The sequence below is a fragment of the Arachis duranensis genome, chromosome 10 (genome assembly GCF_000817695.3).
Source record: "Arachis duranensis cultivar V14167 chromosome 10, aradu.V14167.gnm2.J7QH, whole genome shotgun sequence".
NCBI classification, from domain to species: domain Eukaryota; kingdom Viridiplantae; phylum Streptophyta; class Magnoliopsida; order Fabales; family Fabaceae; genus Arachis; species Arachis duranensis.
Window position 1 is genome coordinate 5,398,483 of NC_029781.3, and position 7,168 is coordinate 5,405,650.

A 7,168-nucleotide genomic window follows, 5' to 3' on the forward strand; every position below is an offset into this window, starting at 1 on the left:
ATGTCTATTTTATCCTTATAATTTGCTTTATGAAATAATTTATTGTAGGGTTAATATAGTCCAAAAAAACTGGACACCGAAATCATGGTCAACTCTTTGTATTGGCTTTATATATTGTTATAGATATAAAATTCAGTATTTACTAAATTCGAAGAGCGGCAGCGATAACTTCTAAATGACGATTCTACAGTAGCGTTTGTTTTGAGATATTAAGACGGAGATTAAGAGACAAGTATTTAGTATTATATTTGTTAGTCTAGAGATTGATATTAAAATTTTAGTCTTCATCTCTAAAATTTTAATATTTTATTATTTTCAAAAAGTAAAGACATAAGACTAAAATTTTTTAAAATGATGACTGAAATTTTAATAATATTTTATATTTAAAATACTTCTATCTCTCAGTTTCAGTCTTTTCGTTTTTGTCTCTCTTCCAAACGTTACCGTATTAGTCGAAACCTGTTGTCTCAGTGATAGAATAGCAACTCTCTTCTTGGAGAGAAAGTGAGGACATTAAGTTATTAAAATTTTTATTTTAACGTATTAAAAAATTTCTGTTTTTAAGGGGCAATTTTGTTGTCTTTCTTTGAACTTAGTAAGAATGTTAATAGTTAAATTCAATGAGAAACAAAAATCTTGTTATTTTTGAATAGGGAATAGGAAAATTCACATGTTATGGCTTTATTTTATTTTATTTTTTTGAATAAAGAAAGGTCAACACAATAATGTGGAGCATAAAAGATACAAAATACAAATTAAAGCATAAGGCACTGATCACATAAAAAGGTATAATTCGTTGTCATTTTCGGCATAGTCATTAACAACCAAATGGATCAACACCACACCATTCTTTGTAACTCAAAAATGACCTATTTATAATTCCAACAACATCTGTCTCAGACTTCTGGAAAGCTTTGCTATTTCTTTCCAGCCAAACGTTTCAAATAACCGCGAAGAAACCTACTAACCACTTCTTATGCTCAGAATTATGACCAGTTACTCCAACCCAACTCTCAAAAATCTCTTTAACAGTCCCCATAATAACCCAAGCTCTATCAGCATTCCTCAACCAAGCGCACCACACCTGCCACGTAAACTCACATTCAAGAAACAGGTGATGCACAAAATTCTACATCTTTTTTGCACAAAACACAAACATTATCATTCTGATGAATAATTTCTAGCCTACTCAATATTTCTTTCATGTTAACCTTTCCTACTAAAACAAACCATGAAAAAAGTTTCACTCTTGGAGGAACCAATCCTCTCCATATGGTGCTAGTGAAGCTGTAACTTGTGAGGTCCTCCGAGATAGTATCTTTCTGCAATACCTGCACAAAATTGTTAGTAGAAAAAAATACCTATTTTGTCAAATTTTCATATAATTGTATCCTCTCTACTAGTCGACAATCTAAGTAGCCTTAACTGGTCATGAAGTTGATTGAGAAGTTCTAACTCCCATTGGAATAAATCTCTCCTCCATTGGAAGTTTCATACCCACTCTAACCCTCCCAGAACCCACAATCTCCTATAACAGATCCTTGTTGGTTTGAAATAGAGAAGAGCCTCAGAAAACTTACTTTCAAAGTGTCACCTTGTAACCAATCATCCTCCCAAAACCGAACAAGTCTACCATTTCCCACCTCTATAGACAGACCACTGATAATCTTATCTCTCACCTGTTGATTCTGAATATTAAGCTGGCAGATATCTTTTCACGGACCAACTCTTACCGGTAATGATTGTTTTGATAACATTATATACGGTTCAACTGATTACAAGAACATACAACCTTCTTCCACAACGGGCAATCCTCCTTCGAAAAGCGCCACCACCACTTGAACAGAAGCGATGCATTTCTAATCAATGCATCCCCACCCCCAGGCCCCCTAGTTTTTTGGAGCTTTCACCATCTCTCATTTTACTAGTGGTATACCGCTGTTCTCATCTTCTTTACTCCACAAGAACCTCTTCTGTAGCCCAATAAGTTTTTCTGCTACAGACTTTGGCATCTTATATAAGCTAAGGTAGTAAATCGACAAGCTATTTAGAACAGATTTTATGAGAACTAGCTTGCCAGCCTTGTTGAGGGGCTTTGCTTTCCATAAGCTAAGCTTATCTTCCACCTTCTCTATGATTGGTTTCCAGGTCTTCGCCAGCCGAGGGTTCGCCCTTAGAGGAATAACTAAGTACCTGACAGGTAAAGCAACTTCCGCACATCCCAGCAAACCACTCATATCCGTCACCCAATCCTGCTCACAGTTAACCGAAATCAAATGTGACTTATCAAAGTTAACACTCAAACCAAACATCAACTCAAAATAACGCAGAAGCCTCTTATAATTCATGACTATCTCCTTTTTCTGAGGGCAAAATAAAATTGTATCATCTACGAACTGGAGATGTGACAACTCTATGTTGTCCCTTCCAACCAGCAGTGGAGAGATAAGAACAAACAGAAAGGGTGAGAGGGGGTCTCCTTGTCTAAGACCTCTCTTCATTCTGAACGGCTTGGACGGTGAGCTATTAATCAACATCGACATAGACGTTGTAGTCACACATTCCTTTACCCATGCCCTCCATCTAAGTCCAAAGCCCATCTTCTGTAACACGATATCCACAAAGATCCATCTCACCCTGTCATAAGCTTTCTGAAATTCTAACTTAATAATTGCCGCTTTTTCTTGCACAACTTCAGCCATTGGACCATCTCACAAGCAATAAGCGCACCATAATGTATTTTGCGGCCCTGTACAAACGCCGACTGAGTCTCTCCCACTAATCCTGGCATCACTACCCGCATTCTTCTCACCAAAACTTTTGATATCACCTTATACACACAACCAACCATACTAATCAGAGGAAGGCCTTTTATTTCATTAGCTCCCACGAATTTTGGAGCTAACGATACCCATGTTATATTAGCGTTCGTTGGTAACCTCGCATTTTGGAAAAATCCCATCACCGCTTCTGTAAACTCTTGACCAATCTCACTCCAACATTTCTTGATGAAGTTCATGTTATATCCATCACAACCCAGCGCCCTACTGGATTCACAGTCCCAGACCGCCTGTCGTATTTCCTCAGGCGATGGAACCCTGCTGCCTCTTCCTCACCAATTTGCTTGACCAACCCATCACGGAACCCAATCAAAGGAGCATAGTCCTACCGGTATAGCTCATTATATAACTCTCTAATTGCAATCTTAATTCTGGCCTGATTCCGCACCAGCCTTCTATTTATTAGCAGGGAGTCGATTCTGTTGTTCCTCCTTCTAGCTGATGCTAAGTTATGAAAGCACCTCGTGTTCTTGTCCATATCTTTAGCATGTTGTGATCGAGACATCTGCTTCTAATGAACCTCCTTTCTGGTGTACCACTTCGCACAACAAGTCACAAGAGCCTTCCGTCTAGCTTCCACCGTCCCATCATAAATACCAGAACTAACCTTCTTAATCTCTTCCTCCAAATTCTTGATTCTGTTCTCCACGTCCCCAAAGTTGTCCTTATGCTATCTTTTCAGCGGTACAGACAAGGCCTTCAACTTATTAGTGAACTGGTCATTCCCCAACTTTCTCCACTCATCCTTAACCATCCTCAAAAATCCTCCATGAGTAAACGAAGAATCCAGGCTTCGAAGAGATCTAGTGCCCATACTAACTCTTGTATCTTCTAAAATCAACGGACAATGATCTGATAGACCTCTAGGTCTCCCTTTCATCCGAGTATCCGGGAACTTTTCTAGCTACTCTAAACTGACAAGGATTCTATCAATCCAGCTACAAGATCGACCTCAAAACCATGTGAACTTTCGATCTGAAAGCAGTAAATCTACTAGCTGTAAGTCTTGTATCTACTCCTTAAAGTCCTCCGCAGATGCTGGTAAACTAGTAGTGCCATTCCTTTCCTCCAATCTTAATATCTCATTAAAGTCACCCATCAAGCAAAAAAGAACCTGACATAATCCCACCATATAGCTTAACTCTTCCCACATCACCGGTTTCTCATTCCGAACATGGGCTCCATACACCAAGCAGAAAGCACAGTTAAAGTTATTTTTTGTCAGCAGCCCTTCAATGCAAAGCCAACCATCCCCCTTATAATAATTCGATCGTTTAAACAATAGATCATCCTACATCAATAATAAACCTCCGGAGGCACCTACAGATTCTAGGTAGTCCCAGTCCATCGTGTCACAGCCCCACAAACGTGCTACATCAAACTTAGTCACAACCTCTCGCTTCGTTTCAATAAGTCCTAACATATTTAATCTATACTTTTTCTTCAACTCTTTCACCATACTCCACTTTCCAATCCCTCCTAGTCCTCTGATATTCTAACAACTATAAATCATTTTAATAAAGTTTTACATACCTTATTATGTTTTTTGGGTCTGCTCCTCCTACCTTTTTTCTTCTGTTTTGTCATTCTTCTTTTAGCTGCAATAACGTTGTTTTGACTTTGCAAAATCACCATAATGTCTACGTCTTCATCATACAAAATCGCACTAGACTTTTCTACCAATTATCATGTTTTCTCTCATTCTTATTTTATTTTTTTTTTAATAATTTCTAACTTCAAAGAATTTTTTTGCTTGAATTATATGTTACAATTTCTTATATTTTTAAGAGAGAAAGGGAAAATGGTCTTGAAAACTTGATAGACAAGACAAATCAAAACTTGTTGAGCTGTTTCAACAAATATGATGCATTTCACCCAATATAATCGCCATCGTAAATGAATCCACGAGCAACGTCTAAAAAGAGAATTTGCAATGTATGACCCAAAACATATGATGACTTTGTAATAATAATAAGTGAATTGAGTTTGAATTCAGAAAATAAAATATAAATAAAAAAAATGGAAGAAAGACAGAATTTGGACCAGGGAGATATAAGAAACAATAGTGCTGGTTGAAAAACAATAAAAATAACAGCTAAAAAAACATAATAATAAAAAATATAATTAATAAAAATGTCATTTATATACAAGATTTTGGTGGAGCAAACAGTTTAATTAAATTAAAAAAAATAATTTAAATAAATGTTCTTTTGTATTTATTTTTTTTAAAAGTGTTTATTTTAAAAAAAATGATAATTTTTTTTAATTTTTTATAAAAAAGTCAATTTTTAAAACTTTTTCATAAGCATTAAAATAGATTTTTTTAAAAAAATTATAATTTAATTTTAAAAATTATACCATTGATACTATACTTTTTTTATAAATTATTTTTTTTAAGAATATATCTAAACTGAGCCCTAAATATAAGTAACAATGGGATTAGTGGGCAAATTGTGGTGGACAAATAAGTGTGTGTGGATTATACTTTATAAATGGGGTTTGCATAAAATTGAATTTGCAAACTTGATTTTGATAAAAAGTAAGTTTGTGTTAAAGTAATTTATGTTTGACAATTTTTGTATCAAAATATATTATAGTAAAATAAATGTTGTTTGGATTAAACTATTTAAAATCACTCTTAAATAAAAAAAATTACTAAAATAAACATCAACTTAAATAATATTTTTATATTATTTTACTAAAATAGACACCAACTTAAATAATTTTTGTATATTATCTTATCATTTTAATTTAGATATTTGAATAAATCTTATTAATTAATTCTATGATAAAATTAATATTTATACATTAAAATAAAAATAATATATAAAGATAGACATAATATATTTTTAAATAAAACTAAAAAAATATAAATTTTAGATATATGTATAAAAGAATATTTAATCAAATATGTTATATTTGTTAAGTATCTAACATGAGAATGTTAATTTCATATTTTTTTACCATCGTACTCTTAATAATCTTATTCTTAATATTATTTTGAAATGCACATTTTGATGATTTTATTATTATCTATGATTAACTTTTTATTTAATTTATCTTTTCTAATGGAATTATAATCTATATTATAAAAAAATTACGTTAAAACATAGTAGACGAGAATTATAATTATAAAAAAGAGTACTAAAAATAATAAAAAAATTAAATATTTATCTTGTAGTGATTGAAATAAATTTGAAAATTCTTAATGATGTTTGTTATATAGTATATTTTTAGTACTATTTTTTAGTACGCTATAATTTTTTACTATTATTATTATTTACAGTTAAATTTTTGTTTAATTTACTTTACCTAACAAGATTAATAAATCATACTATAAAAAGATAATAACAAAAATAATATACAAAAATTACAATTATAAAGATATTTTTTTTGTGACTACAATTATAAAGATGTATAATGTCAAACAAACAATTAACAAAAAATAATAAATAATAAAAAAAAGAGTTCATATCAATAAAAATAATAAGAATTTCATAATTAATACAATAACGTGTATAAAAGATAAATTTAGTAAAAAGTAAATAAATATCTAGTATCAATAGTTAAAAGTCAGTTAAAAAAACGCAGAAGTTAAAAATTATTGCTTCTTCTAAATATAATTTTGGTAACAAAATTATTTATGCGTTCATAAATAAAAAATTATCCAAATAAAAAATTAAAGCTTTTACAAAATTTAAACATACTTTTTTTTTACGTGATTGTCAAATACATCCTAAATAATTGATTAAAATAAAACTTAAAGGTAATTAAAAATAGTAGAAAGAGATGAACAAAAAAGATTGAGACCAGACAAATCAATTTATTTACAGAGTTATGTAGTTATGCTTATATTTATATTAATAAAACATAAACAAACTTTTTAAAATATTTGAGCATTTTTAAAAGAAAAATAGAGTTTCCTAGTAAAAAACAAAACACAGCATTGACATGTGAAATATAATAATCTGTTAAGCGTGGAATAACGTTTGAAATTTCAAAATTTTAACTACCAAAACTCCTTTTTAAAAATTTTCAAAATACTAACAAACAATACGAAATAAGAGGAGAAATAAAAAAGTAGTTATTTTTTTTTTAAAATATTTAAACTAAAAAATAAATCTTAAAACAACTGAATAACAAATTAAGACGTTAAGTTACCAAAAAATAAATTAAGACGTTAAAAAATGAAAATAATATCTAGTACTAACTCAATTACAAAGTCAACGTAATTCTTATTTTATTTTATAAAAAAATTGATTCTCAAACATATTAGTTAAAAAAAAATATATAAATTTTTTTGACTATTTTAATATATTAAAAATTAA